Genomic DNA, 24614 nt, shown 5'->3' with positions numbered 1-24614 from the left:
CTGAGATTACCATATAGCAGATGGAGAACAAGAAAGAATGTGTAGAAACTTTCTGGAGATTCAGTGTTCGGCTCTGGGGGCAGAAGGAACAAACACAGGATGCCAATGACATCATGGAGATGCTACCACCAATGTTGGTTAAAGGTCAAGAATGAGGCATCATCTGCATTTTGATCATCTAAAATTAAAAAAGTAAACTTCCAAACACATTCAATAACAGGATGGCCGAGCCACAGCACCTGTGCAGTCACTCAGATTCAGAACTCCAGTTCCTGCCGGCACCGCAGCTCACCAGGCTAATCCTCCACCTTGCGGCGCCAACACACCGGGTTCTAGTCCCGGTCGGGGCGCCGGATTCTGTCCCGGTTGCCCCTCTTCCAGGCCAGCTCTCTGCTGTGGCCAGGGAGTGCAGTGGAGGATGGCCCAAGTGCTTGGGCCCTGCACCCCATGGGAGACCAGGAAAAAGCACCTGGCTCCTGCTTTCAGATCAGCGCGGTGCGCCAGCTGCAGTACGCTGGCCGTGGCAGCCATTGGAGGGTGAACCAACGGCAAAGGAAGACCTTTCTCTCTGTCTCTCTCTCTCTCACTGTCCACTCTGCCTGTCAAAAAAAAAAAAAAAAAAAAAAAAAAAAAAAAAAAAAAAAAAAAAACCTCCAGTTCCTTACTTGCACCTGGCAAGCATCAAGCATCTCTTCAGTCTGCTTCCCCCAGAGCTAGGCTACGCAGCCTCTTCCCACTTGGGGGGGGGGGGGTCTCCTCTAAGGGATTCTCTACATTACTTGCTTCTGCTTCCTAAAACCTTAACTATCAATTTTACATTCTATCTCTCAGCAAAAGGAGGAACAATGTCTTTTTTTCTTTAAGATTTATTTATTTATTTGAAAGATTTACACACAGAGAGGAAAGGCAAAGAGAGAGAAAGACACTTCCATCTGATAGTTCATTCCCCAATTGGCCTCAACAGCTGGACCTGCGCCGATCTGAAGCCAGGAGCTTCTTCAGAGTCTCCCACATGGGTGCAGGGGCCCAAGGACTTGGGACATCTTCTACTGCTTTTCCAGGCCATAGCAGAGAGCTGGATCAGAAGTGCAGCAGCCGGGACTTGAACCTGTGCCCATATGGGACGCCTGCGCCTCAGGCCAGGCGTTAACCCACTGCGCCGCAGCACTGGCCCCACGGAACAATGTCTTTCTGTGCAGCAAGAACCTGAGCAATTAACTAAAATGAGCAATTGTTCTAGAAACAAAGGAGGAAGCTTTTCACAGAATAGCAGCAGTGTCAAGGAAACTAAATGTCATAGTAGTTGTGATGATCAAAACTATTATCATTGAATTTTATTATGTACAATGAGGTAAAATGGCCTTCTTTGGATGTTTGCTCTGATCCAGGTCTTACACAGGAGCTAACTCATTTAATTATCAATAAATTGCATGAGTTAATTATTATAGATATCTCTTATAAGTACATACATTAAGGTACTCTGAATCCAAAATCCATATTCTTAACCATCAGAATCAACTCCCCTCCTATTTGCACTGTCCAAGTAGTCACTTTCCCTCAGATTCGAGAAATCTGAGTTAAATGCAAGGTTATCCATCAACTCTCTTCAGGTATCTGTACCTCTCAATCTGCCTCCTTCTCATCTAGAATTTGCTGTGTGTCCTACATTCCACTTCTGAAGCACGTAGTAAGTTACCAAGGAACGTAATTGTGTTTTTCTTTTCTTACAGAATGTCCTCACTTGGCCCTCCACCATCAATTTGCAGTTTACTTTAAAATTCTCCCATGGGCTGTGACTCATTTCTCTGCCTTTACAATCTTGCCATCTTGTAAATGAGGAATCTCATTTGGCAGAGCCCTTGAGGGTTTTCCAGCCCAACAGTTCTTAACTTGAACATTCCACTATTGCCCACTCAAGTATTTTTCAAGAAGATACTCAAGCATCACTCACCTTTTTAAAAGACCTATTTCATCCCCCTACTAGCTTAGATTACTGGACTTCAAATTTTATTATATTTGAAAGAAAGTTGAGGACACATATATATACACATACACACAGTTACAAAGACAGATATCCCATACACTGGTTCACTCCCCAGATGCCTACAACTGCTGGAACTGGGACATGTTGAAGCCAGGAGCCCAGAACTCAATATAGATCTTCCACAAGGGTCACAGGGACCTAACCCTTTGAACCATTGCTTGCTGCCCCTTGGGGTGCACATTGGAAGGATGCTGGAATGGGGAGAAGAACCAGGACTCAAAAATTCATGAAATATGGATGTCCGATTTGTTGTCTTAGCTGTGCCCAATGCTCATCTCAAGATTTTTTCTTGTATGAATTACACTAAGGTCTCTTTTCTGGATAACTTTATCTGAATTTTACTACGAAAAATATAATTCTTCCATGTCACAGCTTCTAAAATAAGGCAGCTAAAATATTCAAAACCTGCCCTCTTTTTATCCTGTTAATATAATCCTACATATTACAACCACTCCTCATGTGGCTCTTACTAATATTGAGGACATTTGTTGAATATGTGATAGAATTTTGTATCCATCCAATTCACAGTCCTTAGCTAAGAATCCAGGCTTTTTTTCCCCCCAGATGTCCACTTGAGTAGAAACTACAATCCTTTGGTCTTGACGATTCCTCCTGGTGGCTGCTTCCGTACTGCTTGATGTTCCTGGTTCCTCCTTCTCCTTCAGCCCATGCTCTTTGCCAATCACCTTCATTTCAACGCTGGCATATGGAAAACACTTTCTCTTACTGGAATGATTAGGATATTTGACACTTTTGTGTGATGTATGAAATACGTTTGAGCTATGTCATTTGTTTTAATATGTGGTATTAACTTAGTGTAAAGTGCTATATGAATGGTCTTTGTCGTCAAAATATCCAGAGTCTGAGCCCCCCATTAAGCATGAAGCCAGGGCATGCTGACCGGCAGAATGCGAGGTCCAACGCCTGACAGCAGGTCTGCCTTAACCGCTCCCAAAGCGTGGTCGCGGAAAAGCGGCCAGTGTTGTCAGAAATTTATCTCAGAGTAATCCAGAAATCTTGACATTTATATGAAATTTAACAATTATTAAATTTTAGCAATTGTTTATAACAAAAATGTGCTCCAAAAGTTCATGGAAATTACATTTAAAATTTACGATTTTGGTGTGAAGCACTGAAATCCACACCTTGTCTTTTTGTAATCCACGTTTTCCATGAACTCCAGAAAAGCCCTCATATCCAGGAACATAAGACAGGGATAAAGAGAACAGCCCTGAGGCTCCAGTTTGGCCTTTTATCCTCCAAGTTTGTTTTTTTCTTTTTTTTTAAACAGATAAATAGCTTTATCTCCAAGACATCTAAATTGCTATTGAGATGATTTTAACACAGCAATGGCTCTAAGAATTTTTCTGTGCAAAATGCTGACATATTGAAACATACATTCAAAGATTCTGGTGAAAGGTTACTTTTTTAATCTTTTTATTTCTAAGCACTATACTACAATGGACCGTATTCAATGACAGGTCTTCACTATTAGGACCATAACTCTTACATTTTCCATAGTAAATTTATTCTTTCTCTTCCCTCGCTTGTCTTCCAGAAATTTAATTATGCACTCAAATTCAAGGCAATTTATAGCCCTTAGTCTCAGTTGTTTAGTTTATTTTACTTATTCCCCACTCATTCCTTCTTCCTCCCACAATTATTTTCATGTGCTTCATGCATATACTTTTATTTCTATGCAGTCTTTTTTTTTTTTATCTTGTCTTTCCAGACTGCCAAAATAACATGGTGCTCTAGAGCCCCTTATCTTTATTTTTCTGCTGGTTGTGTTCTACGTGTGTATTCCTCTGGCTCTGTTTTCTTCTATTTCAGAGTAGTTCTCCACAGTGTGCATCCAGCACGTCTGTCTCCCCATCCTAAAGCTAAGGATTAACAAAAGCAGCGCTCAAATAACCTGTGCATCCATCCTTGTAGGTATTCGCAAGAATGTCTTTGAACTCTGTGTCCAGGACAGGGGTTGCTAGTTCATAGAGCACTTGAGTCACTGAGTTTACAAAGCTCTGCTTCACTGTGTTCCAGAAGGCCTTTAGCAGGCACATGCCCAAGAGCTGACTACGAGGGTTCTGAAACCCACATCCTGCCAAACACTTGGCATTTTCCAGGTATGAAATGTATACCCGCTTGTATAATTTTCCTTTGTTTGGCTACCAGTGAGTATGATCAGTTCTTCATAATTTTATAGACGTTGATCCAGTTGTCTCTATCTTGAGTTGAGATTGTTATTTTTTTAATTTTAAGAATCTTTTCTACAGGAAAAAATACAAATTAATGCACACCCAGGTCACTTGGGGGAAGTACATATTCTCACTCACTGTGCCTGTGGGGTTTTCACAGGCTCCCATGTAATTACGATGCTGTCTGGTAATCCCAGTGTAAGTGGCAAGACTTAAGATTGTGTTTAACTGTTAATGAATAGGTTCCAAACAAAAGTTCCCCTGTTTGCATTTTAGATTAAATTTTTCATGCTTCTCAAAGTATCCAATAACATTTCACTGGGATTGATCAAATAAATTGATGTAAGAATAATTTAGGGGTATTAGTATTTTTTATCTTGTCATTCTTTCAAGGCCAGGAGTATCACTCAACAGTCAGCCTGCCAATGTTTTCCAGAGAAGTCTGTGTATGCTTGTCCTAAATCAACTGTACTTTTTGTGGAACTTTTAAAATGATTTATTTATTCGAAAGAGTGAAAGAGAGACAGAGGGATAAGTAGAGGTGGAAAAAGAGAGAGAGAAGGTATCTCCCACCCACTGGTTCACTGCTCAGATGACCTCAACGGCCAGGGTGGACCAGGCCAAAGCTTGGAATGAGCTTTATTCGGGTCTCCTACATGGGAGGCAAGGTCCCAAGGAACTGGGTCATCTTCCATTACTTTTTCCAGGCCATTCGCAGGCATCTAGATCAAAAGTAGAGCAGGACTGAAATGGAGCCAGGACTGAACTGGAGTCCATATGGGATGGTGGCATTGCTGATGGCAGCTTTACCTGCTATGCCAGGACGCTGGACCCCAATAAAATAATTTTAGAAGTCCACAGAAACTGGCCTGATGTCCTGGGAAAGCAGAGGAAGATGGCCAAGTCCTTGGGCTCCTGCCACGCACGTGCTTTGTGCTGGCCCAGCCCTGGCCATGGCAGCCATCTGGGGAGTGAACCAGTGGTAGAAGATCTGTCTCTTCCTCTCTCCGTATAGAACTCTGAGTTTCAATAAACAGATTTTTTTTTAAAGGGGAGTGGAATCGGGACAATTACAGAAAGTTAATCATTGCTGGCCATTTTCCTGTTTGTACATTTCATTTCCTTTATTGGCCCTGTTATATAATACTTATTATTGTAGACATTCAATATTGGCTCTAACTTTAAAATTTTTTTTATTTGAAAGGCAGAGTTAATAGAGAGGGAGAAAAAAAGAGAAAGGTCTTCCTTCTGCTGGTTCACTTCCCAAAAGCTGCAATGGCTGAAACTCAGCCGATGCCAAACTAGGAGCCTCCTCTGAGTTTCCCACGTGGGTGCAGGGGCTCAGGCACTTGGACCATCTTCCACGGCTTTCCCAGGCCACAAGAGAGCTGGACTGGAAGAGGAGCAATGATTGTGGGATGCCAGGGCTGCAGGCAGAGGTTTAGCCTATCATGCTACAGTGCTGGCCCCTCTAGAATGTTTTAAGTCTAGTATTTGTTGAGGTTTTCATGAATCACTGTACTTAGTTGAGAAATATATAAATATCTTCTATGTGCTATTATCCATATTTTTCTTACAGACATCTACTTTTTAGGACTATATATGCATATGAGTGGGTAAGAAATATCTATTTTTAAGATATTTTACCTAATAAAGAAATGCATGTATCAAATTGTCTCTCAAATATTCTTAACTTTTTTTTAAAGAATTATTAAGACATTACTAGGGGCCGGTGCTGTGGCTCACTTGGTTAATCCTCCGCCTGCGTTGCCGGCATCCCATATGGGCACCGGGCTCTAGTCCCGGTTGCTCCTCTTCGAGTCCAGCTCTCTGCTGTGGTCCGAGAAAGCAGTGGAGGATGGCCCAAGTCCTTGGGCCCTGCACCCGCAAGGGAGACCAGGAGGAAGCATCTGGCTCCTGGCTTCAGATCGGCGCAGCGTGCCAGCTGTAGCGGCCATTTGGGGAGTGAACCAATGGAAGGAAGACTTCTCTCTCTCTCTCTCTCTCATTGTCTGACTCTATCAAATTACAAAAAAAGACATCACTGAACTTTTTAGTCTTTCCTGTATCTATTAATATCAAATGATTTTTCCTTGATATCATTAATATACTAAAATATGAGATGTGTTGATGGATTTTCTAATGTTGAATCATCTTATAATTTCAAAAATAAAGTTTTACTGATAACTGTATACTGTATAATATATTTTAATAATATTAGCCTCTTGCATTATTTCAAGTTTTTCATCTACATTCATAGTAAAAAAAGAAAAACCAGTTTTTTCTTCTTCTCCATTGTTTTCTTTATTTTCTGGAATTACAATTATACCGCCCTCCTAAATGAGTTTGAAGGCTTTATTTTTCCCCCTTTTCTGCAACAGTTATTGTTGACCATCAGTGGGGAACATGTGCTCAGCAGGCCATTTAATGCCCATGAAAGCATTTGATCTGGCCATGCCAAGGCAATCATAGAAGGAACTAAAAATTCAATACATCTACAGCAGCACATTTTTAAGTTGATAATTTTGTATGGCTCACGAATGATGTTATAAAGGTACCACTCCTGAAACTGCTCTTCAAACTTGACAGAATTCCCATGAAACCCTTTGTGACTGGACCTTTATTGCTAAAAGGTCTTGAATAGTACTTTTATTGTTTATTCAGCTATTAATATTTTTATTCCATCTTGCTTTAATTTTGGCAATTTTTATCTTTATGGCAATTTATCAGCTTGTCTAACTTTCAAATTTATAATGTGACTTTTAAACATTTCATTAATCCTTTTCACAAAATTTCTCCTAACGAATGGTGTTCTCCACTGTTCTCTCACTTCCTTTCAATACAAATTCTTTCAATGCATGTCAATTTACTTCCAAACCTATAGAACTTTTGGTATTGATTTGGCATAGAATTCCTAACTGCACTGCATCATGATTAGAGGATTGATTCTGTGCGATATGATTTTGTAGATTTACTTATGTTTTTAGTGGTCTAATGCATAGTCTGTTTTGCAAATGTTCTATCTTACTGAGTTTATATAGCATTATAATTAGAAGTCCAAGTTTTATTCATTGTTATTCCTATCTCATGGAATTCTATTATAACTCTTGACTTACCAGTATTGGCCAGCGCCAGGGCTCACTAGGCTAATCCTCCGCCTTGTGGCACCAGCACACCGGGTTCTAGTCCCGGTCAGGGCGCCGGATTCTGTCTCGGTTGCCCCTCTTCCAGGCCAGCTCTCTGCTGTGGCCCAGGAGTGCAGTTGAGGATGGCCCAAGTCCTTGGGCCCTGCACCCACATGGGAGACCAGGAGAAGCACCTGGCTCCTGCCATCGGATCAGCAGGGTGCGCCAGCTACAGCGTGCTGGCTGCGGCGGCCATTGGAGGGTGAACCAACGGCAAAGGAAGACCTTTCTCTCTGTCTCTCTCTCTCACTGTCTACTCTGCCTGTCAAAAAAACAAAAAACAAAAAACAAAACAAAAAAAGACTTACCTGTATCTGAGCAGGATATGTCAAAATGGCTGAATTATCAAGATTTTCTGCATTAAGTTGTCACAATGCAAGTTTCTGGTGCTCTATCTCTACATGTGTATAACCATTATATTGTCATTCTATGTCATTCTTTTAAAGGAAATCATCAATCATTAACTATTCCTCAGAGAAATTAAATATTGCATATAATAAAGCTTTAATAATGTTTTAAATTAAATTAAATAATGTTACTGGTTTTCAAGAGTGAACAAACCAGAAATTGAGGAGTTGAGGAAATTAAAATTGTTAAAAAAAAAAAAAAGCACCATTCTGTCTTGAACGTTCTCTGGGTGAATGCTTAAGAGTTTCAAAACCTAATTTATTCTCAGGTCTAATCTGGGATGTTATTCAATCTGTGAAGCCAGACTGAAATCCAAGTCAAGTTCCAGTTGAAAGAAAAGGAGAAAAGTAGATAAAACAGAGTCCCATGTGTTCCCAAGAGAAAGCAAAAGGAGTGAGAAAACCAGAGATGCCAGGAGCAAAAGACAAAGAAAGAGCCCTTGAAAAAGAGAGGGAGGGGGCCGGCGCCCTGTAGTCCTCCACCTGCACCTGTGGTGCCTGCATCCCATATGGGCACCGGTTCTATCCTGGCTGCTCCTCTTCCCGATCGGTGCAGCTCCGGCCACTGCGGCCATTTGGGGAGTGAACCAACGGAGAATAGATATTTCTGTCTCTCCCTCTCACTGTCTGTAACTCTACCTCTCAAATAAATAAAATCTTTAAAATAAAAAAAAAAAAAGAGGGAGGAGACAGAACAGTCCCACCTCTGACCAGTTATCGTGTGCCAGGCATGGTAACACATTTCTCATGAATGTTATTTTGCCAAAGTGCACAAACATACTCTGCAAAACTGTTTCTAACAGACCAGGAGAGCCACATGGAACAGACTTTTTCCAACATAACGTACGCATTTATGGTTTAAATCGTCATATCACTTCAGTTCATAGTAAGAGGATTTCTGCCTAATCCACGAGCAGTATCTCTTTTTAGCAGATTTTTGCAAAAATTTTTACCACATTTTTAGCAGAATTAATTCAACCAGAGCTCATCATTGGATAGTCTGCTCTTACAAATTCCCACTTTAATCCTCTCTGAACTTCATTATAAAACTATGTTCCAATATACAACTAATAACTGCATTGGCAAAAAATGCATCATAGAAGAATTTACATGCCTTGTAATTAAAAACTTAGTATTTTCTTCCATGACTATTGCAATGATAGAAATAATACATCAAGGCAAGCTGAAATCTGAGTAATGTTTAAATTTATTGACTTTGTTAACTGCTTCCTATGTTATTATTTTGTCTTTTATTTGATCCTCAGTTTCTCTTTCAAACTCTTTCATTAAAAACTGCACATGCTTCTCTGCTATCATGTGACATTGCAATCCAAGCATAGATTGGGTATTAATTAAATCAGACTAACCAGTGTTTCCTCTTCTTTGTCTTTATGACTGAAGACTTAGAGCTCTCTTCTCCTATTTGTTCTTAAAATATGTAATAGTTTATTGGGCACTCTAGTCCTCCCCCACTGTGCTGTGTAACACTAGAACTTTTTCTTTATTCTAACTCTGACTTGGTACCACCTATCCAAACTCCCTCTACTCCACATCCCTCCTGCTCTCTGGTAACTACTATTCTATGTTCAGATAGTTTATCCCTTAAGCTTCCACATACAGGGGAAAACATGCAATCTTTGTCATTCTGTGTGTGGCTTATTTCATTTCACATGGTGTCCTACAGTCCTATTCATTTGGCTGCCAACGCTAGAACTTCATCTTCCAGGCTCAGTAATATTCTATCATGAACACCCGCTATGTTTTCCTTATCCATTCCCCTGACAATGGACACGTTGGTTGACTCCTTATCTTGGCTGCTGTGAACGGCACAGCAATAAACACAGTAGAGCAGTTATCTTTTTGATTCGATGATTTCGTGTCTTTTGGATATAAACCAAGTAACAGAGGTTCCATTTCTAAATTGTTAAGAGATATCCAGCATCTTTTCCACAGTGGCTGTACTAATTTACACTGCCGCCCACAGTGCCTGAGAGGCCCCCTTTCTCCACCTCACCAGTTTCAGTTACTTCCTGTCTTTTCAAAAATAGCCATGCCAAGAGGGGTGATTTCAATTTTGAATTTTCCCGTTATATTGAGAATTTTTCATATATTCATTGCCATTTGCATTTATTTTGTGACTCATCCATTCATGTACTTTGCCCATTTCTGCACTAGTTGTTTCTTGTTACTGAGTTCTTTGAGTTCCAGATAATAAATACACACCACTACTTTTGCAATTTAAAACTGAATTCAAGTAGTTCAAAACAAAGTTGTTGGCCGGTGCTGCAGCTCATTTGGCTAATCCTCCGCCTGTGGCGCCGACACCTTGGGTTCTAGTCCTGGTTGCTCCTCTTCCAGTCCAGCTCTCTGCTGTGGCCCGGGAAGGCAGTGGAGGATGGCTCAAGTGCTTGGGCCCTGCACCGGCATGGGAGACCAGGAGGAAGCACCTGGCTCCTGGCTTCGGATCGGTGCAGCGCCGGCCGGAGTGGCCATTTGGGGGGTTGAACCAATGGAAGGAAGACCTTTCTCTCTCTCTCTCTCGCTGTCTAACTCTGCCTGTCAAAAATATTAAAAAATAAAAAAAATCTTGTTTTTAAAATTCTTTACCAGTGCAGGACTTCTAGACACAAATTAATTGCTTAATACCTTATTTACTTCACGTAACTACTCAGCAAGGTAAACACTATTAATATCTCTAATTTATAGTTTCCTCATTCAAAATATCATCATTCACACCCGCCTTCACTAAGTATCCTTTTCTTTTGTTTTACATACCTGACAAGTGGGAAACTTTCCCAGCAGTAGAAAGACTGCTAAGATTTACTCATTCTAATTTTGGAAAAAGTATTGCAAAAAAATATTCCCGTTTATGCATCCAACATCAAGAAATGTCTTATTTTCTTAGGATCCTAGATTATCAATATTTTTGAATCATACCAAAATAAACAGCCATACTGATCTTATTCTTCATACTTTCACTACTTTTATTTTATTCTTACTGAGATTGGACATTGCTTAACTTCTCTACCAGCCATTCATAATTTTTTGCCAAAGACAATTTCAAAGGAGAAAACACAAAACAACAAGCAAACAGATTTAAAATAAAATCCTGGCAAGATGATTGTACCAGTGACATTGCATATTTTGCTATGGAAACAGTAAAATGCAATCATTTCCCCATGAATCATATCTCTGAAACTCAGCATCTAAACATGTTAGTGATTATTATTGGCTGGGTACTGTTGAGATTTGAATGGGAAGTCACTTTAATGGAATATAATCACTCTAGCCCAAAGGTATATATTTAATTTTTAAACCTAAACCAACCTAAGTGTAATGTTTTGACTCTCCTCCTCATTTTTCTCTAAATGCTCTGAAACATAGATTCAGTTTCTGACGCAATCTGCAGCCGGTAATAACACTAGAAAAATTGCTTAACTCTGTGAAGCTAGCTCTTTTAGTCTGCAAAACAAAGAGAATTCAAATGCCTATTTCTGAAGATTGAAATCCAGGGGATAATCTTTGTATGATGATTGTTACATTAATTTTTTTTTTTTTTTTTGTCCATTGAGCTTTTATTGGTATGCCTACATTACATCCCTAGAAAAACAATCCCAGGATTTTCCCTCCTGTGTGTTTTCGTCCTGCTTCTTCATGGCCCATGATGCCAGCTGAGGTTGTCAGTACAATGAAACCAAACTGGCGGGATGGAATCAGATTACTCTGCTATTTTTCTAGATCTTTCACCTGCACGTCAGACCTGGGGCTGATCACTCCACACTTGCTTAACCTGCCGGCGAGGTTCACAACATCTCCCCAGCTCTGTGACCATCAGTGATTTCAAATTCTCCCATGTAACCATGCTTCATCCTCACAGTCAGAAAGCTGACCATGACTCTGGAGCACGGCCTGACACGAACCTGGCGTCTGCCTCTCTTCTCGGCATCCCATGTAACCATGCTTCATCCTCACAGTCAGAAAGCTGACCATGACTCTGGAGCACGGCCTGACACGAACCTGGCGTCTGCCTCTCTTCTCGGCATTACTCATGCTCTTGAGAGCAGTCATCATGACGGCACGGAAAGATGGTGGAAAGAGGACGGGAGGCTTAATATTCAACAAACATGATGAGTCAAGTTAGATAAACTGGTTGATGTCTGTAGGATTATAAAAAAATCACTTATATCTGAGGTGAAATATATATGGAAAGCTAGAGCAGGCTGAAGTGAAGAAACAGAATTTAGATTTAAATGGAAGTGGAGGTTTAATATATCTGCTTTAACTCATCCATACGCACTCAAGACTTTTCACAGGATCTGATTAGAAGACAGAGACCCAGAAATCCTGTTCAGGATGGGTTTCCTCCCATAATAAAACAAGGTAGGGCAAGTGTACATCAATCAGGTTCAAAGCAGGAAAAAATTAACTTTGTTTATAAATAAATTTCGATATAAATGGATTTTTTTATCCAAAAATTTTTGAAAATAAGCATTGTTTCGCCAGTAATTTTTTAACTTCTTGTTCAATAGCAATTCCTTTCAATTTATGTGAATATGTTACACTTTTTCCAAGAGCCATTTTAATACTAAAAGGTTGGCAGTTTTGGGGAAATCCTAAACTAAAAACGTGCATTAAGAGATCGAACTGAAAACTCATCAGGAACATTTTAAAGTGGATTCTAATTACAAAACGAATTTAAAATTAGTCATCTTGAAAACCAAAGCACAAAGTATAATTACAGTTTATCTGTGGGAACCAAATTAATTGGCTGAAGGAATAGACTGCAGGACGGTTTTTAATTTTCGTTTGTGCTCTTTGGAACCTGATCAAACAAATGCACGCATCGTAGAAAGATTATTGATGAATCCCAGAAGGCAGGTCATGTCACTGAGTTTCTCTGCATCGTAGACTACATATGAACTGTTCCGGTGTGATTCGTGGTGTCCAGGGGAAGGAGGCGGTACCTACAAGGGCTCTGCATCCACTGTGTTTTAGCTCACATTTGTGTAACTGTTACATTGAATCTCCACAGCCTTAAAACTGCTAAGACAACCTGAGAGAGCCACTTAAGGTTAGATGGTAGATGAGGGGCAGAAACAGCGGTCAAATTCCTTCCTCCCAGATTAGGCGAGCTTTAACCACAATCCTCACCTGTCTGTGGACTCTGGTACCCTAACCCGCTCTGGGGCGCCCTTTGTGGATCTTTGGGTCAATCTCCATCCACACAGATTGGAGAAGGGCGATTGTCAAAGCAGGAAACAGCAGGCCAGGCTCTGCCTACCAAACAGAACTGACAGTGGGAAAACGACCGGCTCCGTGAGCGAGTGCCTAAGTTACAGGGCTTCAGGGTATACTGGACTCTGGCTTTTACTGTTTACCCCAAGCAAACTGTGCATTCTGGCAACCTCACCCCAGGTCACTTACCAGGCTGGACCTCAGCCGATGAGCACCAACTGGGGAGAAGGGATGTGCAGGCAAACCAAGCATCCCTGGCAGCTTTAATATGCCTCCTTAAAACAAAAAGAAAGATTGTGTTCTTGATGAGTATCTCTAATTTAGAAAATTGTTAACCAAAGTACATTCTTAATCGAAAGACTAAAACGAATTATGATTTAACTAAAAGTGTCTTAAACGGGACTCAATAAATTGCTTAGTTAAGAGAAATGTATTTATTTTCAATGTAGGCTAAATGATCCAGAGCTGGCATAGTTGAAGACTAAACACTAGCCTACTTCAAAAGGAATACTGAAGTTACAGGTGAAGGTTACCTCCCCCCCCAAAAAAGTCTTAATTGATATCATGATTTTTTTAAATACTCAAAGTGTAACAATCGAAGTGTTCTTTGTGGTATGCCATGTATTTTTTATGTGCTGTTCACATGAAAAATTTTTCTCCTAACCACCCTGTCCCCTATACAAAAATGGAATTATTAGTTACAATTTTACAGTCAAAGGACATTATGGGAAATATTATTACAGTCTGAAAACTGTACACACACAACACAGGAAATTTGTTCCCTTTATGTAAATAAGTAATAACTCCAAGTGTAAATAATTTTGTGAGAAATTAAGTGGCAAATGTACCATTCTATTTTACCTGCCAGATTGAGGGTCCCAGGAAAAACACATCTAAAGGAACTCCCGGTCACATGCCAAGGAGTGGGAAGAAGAGAGCCTTCATACCTGGAAAGTAGACATATAGATATAAGTAATATCTGGGGATTGTCTGGCTAAAAAGTGAGTCCCCAAAATACTACAGCAACATCATCACTGGTAAACAAATCTCTTGTCTAATGGAGCTACCGAGTCATTGACTCTTAGAATCCAAAGCTTCCTCTTCATTCCCATCCCTACAGACCACTCAAACAGCTGGTGCTGCAATCATCAGATTCCAAGGATTGTCAACGTTTATATGTTGAATACTGCATTGAACAGAACTCTGTGTGTGCGTGTGTGTTTCTGAGACTCATTATGTGTGGAAATCTGTGTTTTGTAGCCTATGGGCAATAAAATAGGCAGAAGCCCCATAGCAAAATGGTCAAGTCCTATAAACAATATTCTTCAACTTCTGTCTCATTTCTCCTTTTATACTTGTTTTTTAAGGTGACTGACTCTCCACTAATTGAAAATATAAACATCATCTTAGGAAAATCCTCTAGAACCTTCTTTGGACACATTCTCTCTGAGCCCAAAGTCTCAAGATTTTTACCAGCTCTCTGGGTTTTCCTAACCCGCTCAAGTTGACCCACAGAATTGAGCATCAGAAATGTCTAGGGGCTGGCACTGTGGCATAGCAAGTAAAGCTAACACCTGCGGTGCCAGCACCCATGTGAGTGTCAGTTCAAATCCCGACTGCTCCACTTCCAATCCAGCTCTCTGCTGTGGCCTGGGAAAGCAGTGGAAGATGGCCCAAGTCCTTGAGCCCCTGCACCCATGTGGGAGACTGGGAAAAAGTTCTTGGCTCCAGATCGGCCCAGCTCTGGCCCTTGAGGCCATTTGGAAAGGGAACCAGTGGGTGGAAGATCTCTCTCTCTTACTAACTCTGCCTTCCAAATGAAATAATTTTTTTAAAAAAAGTCTAACCATTATCCTTATAGTGAAAATTAAGAATTCAAATATGTGAAGTATACAGAATGTGCTGATTGCAGATTAAATTCGAATATACACATGTCATCTCCCCTTCAACTCAAGTTCAGAATTATTGCAAACTTTTCAGTTAGGAAGAGAGTGACTTATGTGACCATCCAAATCAATCTAGTTAGTATCTACAAAGTTACTGTCTTCGGGCTATACTTCTGCCCTTTCAATCTCTTCCCAGAACATACATATATTTCATCTGAGAGCATTTCCCTTCTATCACCACATAAAAGGAGTACTTTTTTTCTAATGGCATAAAACCTACTGATTGACATTGTTTTAATACCATCCTTGTTGCAGTGTAATTGTATGCACGATTGTTACCCATCAATCAGCTATATATCTCAGAAGAAGTTCATCATCACTTTTGTTTCCCTAAGATAATTCTGGTTCCAAAGTTCATGCTCAATAAGTATAGGATTGCAACGAAGTGAATGAAACATCCAAAAGTCTAGTTTGGAAAAACTAGTTTTAAATATGTGATGGTAAATACCTATTCATCTATTATTATAGGTAAAGCACCAAATTTTCTCCTTAAGTAAAAAAAGAAATTAATCCCACTAAAGGAGAGCATCTTATTAAAAGATAGGGTAAATTTTTTGCTTATGTTATCTAGATGCTAATGAAGGTTTTACCGGGAACCTGTTGAAAACGTGTATGTTATGTAAAGTACAGCAGATTGGAAGTTGTAGATGGTACCTATTTTAAAACATGTATGTTTTCCACTTTCAAATAAGAACACCATCTCAGTGTCTCATGTCCATAGGTTCATATTTCACTTACAGGCCCCCCCATGAGAAGAGATAACAATAGAAGAAGTTAAGATGGGAGCTATTGTCTACACTAAGTCTCAGTGCAGAAAGGAAGAGGAGAAAACATAATATTAGATGTAGAAAATATCAAGCGATCTTCCCTTAAAGTTTGGCTGTTGCTTGCTTAGCAAGTTTTCTCCGGGTTTTACAATCATGAAAAGAAATCTTTATTTTTTTTCGTCTGGCAGTGGAATAAATTCAGTACTTGAGTTATTATGTTAGGATGTCAATACATAGAAAATAGGCAGTCAAAAAAGACACCTCAGGGGTGCAGTTAAATGTGTGCTTATTAAAAATTGTACAAAAGCTCCTGACACAGAGCAACGCAGTGGGACACTTTAGATCAATGCATGACAAAGAGTTGTCCTAGGGTAAAGAAAACTTTAGCTCAAAATCAATAAAGCAGATCTTGAATACCCTAAGCATTATCCATTTAACAAAACATACACACAGTCTTCCATATTTCTTGGGTCATTAACTGCTACAAGACTGGGTAGCTTGCGTGATACTGTATCACACAGTATCTCAAGGAACCAGACTCAATGCCCTATGTTAAATGCTAAAAAATTAAGAATGTGGTCTTAAAGATGAAATATTCTCAAGTTGCCTTTGCATAATCACACAAACATATGCGCATGAATTAGACAACAAAATATACATGGAAATAGCAAATGTTCCTTCCCAATCTCCCAATTCTGAGAGTAATAACTGGTTACTTCCGTGATTACAACGTAAGGACAAAAGTAGATTTGTGCGTTATCCGGTACCTTCCAGTTATCATTGTGATTTTATTCAGAGCTCTCTCAACAGATGACACTGCCTGGACTTCAGTCTTCCTTATAATTTTACAAGGTGCTGCCTACATGATGCAGGATTTGACCTCCGTAGTCCCAGCAACCTCAACTTTGAGGCCTTCCTTAAATATGCTATTTGTACTGTTTCTGTCATCTAAGAAGTAGAACTGCCCTTTATTTTGCTTTACTTCTGTTGAACTCTGTTCACAATTTATATATAAAATTCTTCCTCTAAGACAAAGATCATTTCTTGATTGACATTCAATTACCAACTTTGCTTCCAATTCCACGTCTCAGCAAACTCATCAGACATCAATATTTGCACTCATTCTTTATTTCTTGTGTGAAGTCATCTGAACTGTTCGTATGTTTCTTTAAGGCTCCTAAGTCTTGTGGGGAAGATACATAATTTGTCTCTTAAAAGCCATTAAGGCCCAGGAACATTGCGGCTTCTCACACAACAGATGACTTGGATCATCTCTGAAGTGCGGCTATAAAGCTGTTCGGTCTGGACGCCTCATATTCTGAAACACAGCCTAATCCGAAGCAGGTGAACTCAGCTTCTGAATGTACATTGTGTACCTGTCCTTTGGGAGGGTGCTGGTTGAATTATCCTGAGCTATTTAACCTAAGTATTTGTAGAAATGCATTATTCGTAGAAGTGGCACACAGCTCTGTTTACAAAGAGGGAGCACCTCCTACTACGATTTGAGATTCCTATCTAATTTGGGCCATGTGGAGGCCAGATGTTCTGACCATCAGCGATATAACAGATAATACAACATTTGCTGTAAAAATCACAACATGAACAGCCTGTGACATTCACTCGACTCTGTGCTGGAACCCCTAAAATATTGTGAGCTTTCCTTGCAACTGCGGAGATACAGAATACTGAGGCAAAACCAGTATTCCAATAATGTATGCCCAAAGCTGTAGTTAAACCATCCTTGTGAGTGAGTAAACTGGGCTCACATAGGCTATGAACAGGGCAGTCACTCAGACTACTTCTCTCCCACTGCAATTCTATGGAAATATACAACAACCTGAAAACCTTCTGTGTCTTCCACTAATATTTAAGAATTATGGGCTAATATAAGTTCCTGACAGACTTCTGTTTCAATAACCCAGATTTTTGGAGTATATACCCAAATTCACAGATATATGTTATAATGCTCCAATAATTCAGTATGGTCTCTTTTTTTTTATTTGACAGGTAGAGTTATAGACAGAGAGAGACAGAGAAAGGTCTTCCTTCTGTTGGTTCACTCCCCAAATGGCCACTACGGCCAGGACTACGCTGATCTGAAGCCAGAAACCAGGTGCCTTCTCCTGGTCTCCCATGCAGGTGCAGGGGCCCAAGCATTTGGGCCATCTTCCATTACCCTCCCAGGCCACAGCAGAGAGCTGGACTGGAAGAGGAGCAACCGGGACTAGAACCCAGTGCTCATAAGGGATGCTGGAACCGCAGGCAGAGGATTAACCAAGTGAGCCACAGTACCGGTCCCTCAGTATGGTCTCTTAACATAGCTTTACTTAGCTACCAAGCTGAAAAACTCAGATATTGGGTATCCCTATAACATGACTATTTGTATCAAGTTATAGGTTTCCACAAAGAGCATTTCATGTGTGTAAAATGAGCCATGTGTAGAGGGTTTAGCAGGCCTTCGTCTTTGCTCCTTCCTTGGGGTCCACATGCCTAATACCCACACATGGAGTAAGTCTTCTTTCACTGTAACAGCATGCCAGGGTCCACTTCATTTCCCAACCTGCTGTCTCAGAACACAGCCAGGCTGGCTGTCTCACTCTTTTCCATAAATCTAGAGATTGGCGTGGTCCATTCTCTTCTTTCAGTCTTGCTTTTGTGCCTCATTCCAACTGTTTCATACCCTCCGACAGAATCCTACCTGAGGCCAATTCTTCCTAGGTACATTTGATTAATACCATCCAGGGGCATCCGCTGAACTTTCTTATCTCATATGGGAAGGAGCTCTCTGCTGTTTTCTTGTTCCCTCTGCCAATGCTTCCTTTTCGCAGTGGTTGAGGGCAGAAAGGATTAAAAGGGAAGGTAACTCCACAGGCATACTCACCACTGCTTTTTCAAGGCTGCTGCTGCTTGGGCCAAGCTTCCCTGAGGCACCACGTGAACACTGTCTTGTCACACACACACGTGGCTTCTCTGGAGAGGTCATCTGGATCTAGTTCAGCCACCTCCATTTGTAGTTGTCCACACATAGGGGCTCACTGCTAGGGGTCGTTTGCCCAAAGAGGAGCTCTCTCATGTGGGACACTGGCAATAGGGCCCATACTAATTAATAATTTTCTATTAAATCTACTACCCAGAGAACCCTGTTACCCTCATATCCCTGACTTCACTACCAGTAATGAAGGCACCCCCTCTTCCATTTCTCCTCATTCTCTTTCCTTGGCTGTACTTGGAGCTAGGCCAGAACTAAGCAGAATTGCAAAGAGAGGTCCCATCCTGATTTCCCACTCTTACAGACCCTTTCTCGAAGTTTCCAACAGATTTTCCTAATGTTTCATTTTTTTCACTTGGCTTCTAAGAGGAACAACAACCCAATCCCCTGCTCCTGATGGAGGAAAAACCTATCAGTCACAATTCATCCACCCCACGAGACTCAAGAACCTTCTCTCAAGTCCTTTTCCCTGAATGTCAAGTCCCGGCCTCAATAGCCTGGAAGAGAGAAGTTACCCCAGAAAGGTCTTCCTGCCACCTTTAAGGCACGACTGATATGATCTCTTTAGAATCAGAGAAGACTTATTTCTAAGTGCAGGTTCTGGTGGCCAATGTTGGGCATCTAGAATAAGCTCCAAAATCCCATTACCTAGATAATTTTGCAGCAGGTTGCTTCTGCCCACCCCCATGGCCATACCCACAATTAACTTTATTAATGACAAAAGTAATTCTTTTAGTTTTCATAGAGGCAGAGCAGTAGAGGAAAATCCCCAGTCCAATTTTAAATTAAATCTTGTATCAATCAAGGTAATTAATGCATTCTGTTCCATTTACTTAAGTATTATTAATAATGCCTACAGTTTTTTTTTTTTTTTGACAGGCAGAGTGGACAGTGAGGGAGAGAGACAGAGAGAAAGGCTTTCCCCAAGACACTCTGGCAAAAAAAAAAAAAAAAAAAAAACCTAAATGAAAGATCTCTGTGAGTGAGATCCCAGTGGAAAGAACAGGTCTTCAAAGAAGGAGGTACTTTTCTCTGAAGGGAAGAGAGAACCTCCACTTTGACTATGACCTTGTCTAAACAAGATAAGAGTCGGTGAACTCAAAAGGCTTCCATAGCCTTGGAAACTCATGACTGGAGCATAGGGAGATTACTGATGCCATAAACAGGAGTGTCAATTTGTAAAGTCAACAACAGGAGTCACTGTGCACTTACTCCTCATGTAGGATCTCTGTCATTAATGTGCTGTACATTGAGACTTAATGCTATAATGAGTACTCAAACAGTATATTTCGCTTTGTGTTTCTATGGGGGTGCAAACTGTTGAAATCTTTACTTAATGTATACTAAACTGATCTTCCGTTAAAAAAAAAAAAAAAGAAGAAATTATCAATTCCCAACTTGACCCTCACTGGGATTAAACATGACAATAGGTCTGATCTGATTTCATCATCATTTAAAAAATCATCTATTATTTTTCACTTTATGTTTGTGTGGGAGCAAACTGTTGAAATCTTTACTTAATGTATGCTAAACTGATCTTCTGTATATAAAGAGAATCGAAAATGAATCCTCATGTGAATGGAAGGGGAGAGGGAGTGGGAAAGGGGAGGGATGCGGGTGGGAGAGACGATATGGGGGGGAAGCCATTGTAATCCATAAGCCGTACTTTGGAAATTTATATTCATTAAATAAAAGTTAAAAAAAAAAAGAGAGAGAGAAAGGCTTTCCTTTTACCTTTGGTTCACCCCTCAGTGGTTGCTGCGGCCGGCGCACCGCTGATCCGAAGGCAGAAGCCAGGTCCTTCTCCTGGTCTCCCATGCGGGTGCAGGGGCCAAGCACCTGGGCCATCCTCCACTGCACTCCCTGGCCACAGCAGAGAGCTGGCCTGGAAGAGGGGCAACCGGGACAGAATCCGGCACCCCAACCGGGACTAGAACCCGGTGTGCCAGTGCCGCAGGTGGAGGATTAGCCTATTGAGCCGCAGCGCTGGCCATGCCTACAGTTTATTAAACATTATGTGTTTTGTTCCCCCCCCAACTCCCCCAGGAGCAACAGTCCAGGTCATTATGACACCAAGCACCCAGCCTGCCTCTAGAGATCAAGCATTGAGTCTTGGCATCCATCCTCCTCTAGGAATCTGCTCATTTTGCTGTTTTTTAAACCTGCAGATCACAAACATCTGCTTGTAACAGGTTGGTGTGAACCCTTCTCCATATAATAACAGAAGATAATTTAGTTTTATGTGCCACCATGTATCTCACATGACTCACACAAACCATTCAATATGTATGTGGTGGCACTTTACAATAAAAGCAAACCTAGAATGAGTAAAAACAGCCCTGGGCACAATAATGAGGGATTTTCTCTCCTCGATAAATGAAATAAAAACTAAAAAGGAAGCCTTTGCACATTTCAAATAACACTAATTCATATTTTTTAAGCAAACAACCAAACAGCCATAGGTATCTCAAAGGCAAGGCTTCTTATGAGCAAACTGATTGCCGACAGCATTGTAGCACAGTGAGTTCAGCATCCACCTGCGATGTCAGCATCCCCTATGGGCTCTAGTTCCAGTCTCAGCTGCTCCACTTCTGATTCTGCTCTCTGCCAAACCCTGGCAAAGCAGCGGCAGGTGGCCCAAATCCCTGACCACTGCACCCTCCCTGGGAGACCCCAAAGAAGCTGCTGGCTCCTGATGGGCCTAGGACCAACCGTTGCAGCCATTTGGGGAGTGAACCAGTGGATGGAAGACCTCTCTGTTTCTCAATCCGTCTGTAACTCGACCTCTCAATAAATAAATCTCAAAAAAAAAAAAAAAAAGGAGGAAATTGATTCCAGATCGCAGTGGTGCGAAGAAGGGCGGAGCCTTCAACATACATTCCCAGGTTCCCCCTGGAGTCTGTGTTCCCGGTCGACTGTTGTTCAGCTGCCGCATTAGTGTCCTCCCTGGAGTGTGTTTTTTGCGGCAGGACCCTTTTTCTAGTTGCCGTGCACACTCACCATATGAACACCTTCAACAAAACCTCTGCTAAAGCAGGCCCCAGTTCTGAGTCTGGAGAACAGGACAACGGAAGGGTCTCAGACTCCCAGAGTTAACGGGTAGAGTTCTCTGATGAAGGAACTTTTTTTTTTTCTTTTAACTCTTTCTACTCTTTCCAAATGTTTATCTTTATTGACTGAAATTACATGTTTTCATTGCAGATAACATGTTGTTTTTGAATATGTCAACGTTGTGAAATGGTTACATTGAGCTAGTTAACACATGCATTACTCACATGCTCACTTTCTGTAGTAAGGATACTTAGTATTCTTGCACAGTAGTTTAAGAATACAATGCACTGTTATTAACTATGGCCACCATTTTGTACTGTAGAACTCCTGAACCTGTCTGCTCTGCTACACTGAAACTTGGTGTCTGTTGAGTAACGCTTAGCAGACCTCTCCCGCCATCCCCCACACAGCCCCCAGCAGCCACTCTGCTGTTCTCTGCTTCTTTGTTCGACTTTCTCCAGGTTCCACATGGGAGATGTGACATTTGTCTTTCTCTGGAAGGCTTGTTTACTTAATATAATGTGCTCCTGGTTCAAATTGTTGCACAGGAAATAGATTCTAGATACTATAAAGTTGAGCTTGAAAAAGAATGGTGGCCAGAGATGTGGCACAGTAGGCTATGCCTCTGCCTGTGGTGCTGGCATCCCATATGGGCACTGGTCCAGTCCCAGCTGCCCCTCTTTCAATCCAGCTCTCAGCTTACGGCCGGGAAAAGCAGTTGAAGATGGCCCAGGTGCTTGGGCCCCTGAACCTGCATGGGAAGCCCAGAGGAAGCTCTTGGATTCTGGCTTCAGATCAGCCCAGCTCCAGCCGTTCCTGCCACTTGGGGAGTGAACCAGCAGATGGAAGACATTTCTATTTCTTCCTCTCTCACTAACTCTGGCTATCAAACAAGAAAATAAAATGTTTTTTTAGAAAAAGAAAAAGTTAAGAGGAACGGGAAGAAATAGATGACAAGAGAGTACAGAGATGCTCTGTGATTTTGAGCAAGAACGAAACTAATCAGATTACACTTAACAACTGTTCATAGCTATTCTTAATTACAGCCCACTGCAGTTCTTTCAAGATCAAATGTGAGGCTTTAACAAGAATGCTGCCAATATGATTTTTAATTTCACTTCATACAAAGAAAATGAAAACTAGATGAAAAACTAGCCAGCAATCTATGATTCCTGTAGCTAAAATGCCAAACTGGAAAATTATCCACCTAGTGATGTGGTTTAAACAGCTTCATACTCTGAAAAGTTTGATTTATATAAAATTTCTAGTTAATTTGTTGCGGTCAATAAGATGAGAATTGTTTTCTGAATCACTAAGCAATTTCATATTCTTAATAATGATTTTAAAGGACAGCAGAAATACACTCTAGAAACATATAAACTTATTAACAGTGATAGATAAATTATCTGTTATACAGAAAAGATGAAACCCAAAACACCAGTGAATAAAGTCCCAGTTCTACGAAACCTAACACATAGATGGCACGCTATAAAATATTTGTAACCTAAGAATCCATCAGTCAAGATGGTGGTTATTCAGTGATGTGATTTGGTTTCCAACATTTGCTCTGTTAGAATAGACTTAGGCCAAACGTCCTTGGACTTCAAAATTAAAAGCAATCCTTCCATAGAAATACAAAAGTAACAACAATTTGCACATACACTCAGGTCATTAATCCTTATTAGTGAAAATAAGAGAAAAAAATAATGTCATGGTTGAAACATTTTGAAACTTAATTGGTTACTTAAGCATTACAAATAGTCAAACTTTCCAGGCAAAGCTACTGAATGCCCTGTGGATACATGGGTACACTACAGATTTATGAACATCAGATAAAGTCAGAAGCTTTGGGTCCTAACTTCGGCAACGTGAGTCACCAAGGCAAATGTGGTACAAACCAAACCTACGTTCGCTTTCCTTGTAGAAGTAAGGCAGCCTATGACGGCCCCATAACTCAATATGCATCAACAGCCTATTACACAGCTGTGGCTGCCAAATTTCATTTCCTACTGTCTAGACGACCAGTCTAAACACTGCACCGTGAAGCCTCATGGAGCAGGATTCCCCCAAAGACTTCTTCAAACTCCTGACAGTGTTAACTATGCTAAACACTCCCGCTTTATTGTCTATGTCCAGAAAAACAGAACACAGGCTTCCCTTGGAGGACAAAAAGAGACTCAGTCATTTTTTTTAATTTATAAGACCAACAAGGCCTCTTCTCTCAGTCCACAATCCTCCTGATGGCCCTTAAACTGTGTTTAGCCGTCAACCTGAGCAGTTTTTAGGAAGAAAATACTGCCTTTCAAAAAGACATGCCCTGTGTAAAATGTTTCCTGAGTCAAAATCCAGGAACTAAAAATCAGTTCTCTATAGAATATTCTAATAGTTAATGTAATGACAGATCTGTACAATTCTTAAAATACATTTATATAATAAGACAATTTGTCTTTCCATTTAAAACCGGAACCGAAACAAATGTGTTAAATCAGAGGATAATCACAAGGTTACTGCACAGAGTCGGCCAAATTTGAACAGCAGTACCTGGGTTCCAGTCTTGACTGCGCCTTCAATTACAGATTCCTACTCATGCACACCCGTGAGGGCACCAGGTGATGCTCAAATACTTGGGACCCTGTCATCCATGTCAGACATCTGGCTTGAGTTCCAGGCTTCTGGCTTCAGCCTGACCCAGCCCTGGCTGTGTGGCCTTTGTAGAGTGAACCAACATTTGGGAGATCCCTCTCCTCCTCCCTCTGTGTGCATGCGAGTGTGCATGTGCAGCTCTGTCTGTCTTT

The 24614-nt window shown here is 40.9% G+C and overlaps 1 long non-coding RNA gene across 8 annotated transcripts in view; it reads right to left on the bottom strand.

Annotated features, from left to right (window-relative positions):
* Window positions 1-24614, bottom strand: part of LOC149126014 (uncharacterized) — a 166758-nt gene that overhangs the window by 73357 nt on the left and 68787 nt on the right. For 5 of the 8 annotated variants that reach the window (XR_016235206.1, XR_016235203.1, XR_016235199.1 and 2 more), the window contains 2 exons: window positions 13928-14013; window positions 13256-13341 (listed from right to left, as the gene is read on the bottom strand). This is a non-coding gene — a long non-coding RNA (uncharacterized LOC149126014). Of the gene's footprint in view, window positions 1-904; window positions 1207-9994; window positions 10388-12471; window positions 12807-13255; window positions 13342-13927; window positions 14014-24614 lie in introns of those variants that run through there. The other 3 variants (XR_016235200.1, XR_016235204.1, XR_016235201.1) reach the window with 3 other exon arrangements.

Source organism: Oryctolagus cuniculus, chromosome 6 (genome assembly GCF_051225735.1).
Source record: "Oryctolagus cuniculus isolate XC-2025 breed Fujian yellow rabbit chromosome 6, ASM5122573v1, whole genome shotgun sequence".
Lineage (NCBI taxonomy): Eukaryota > Metazoa > Chordata > Mammalia > Lagomorpha > Leporidae > Oryctolagus > Oryctolagus cuniculus.
This window is presented reverse-complemented; position numbering and strand designations above follow the sequence as displayed.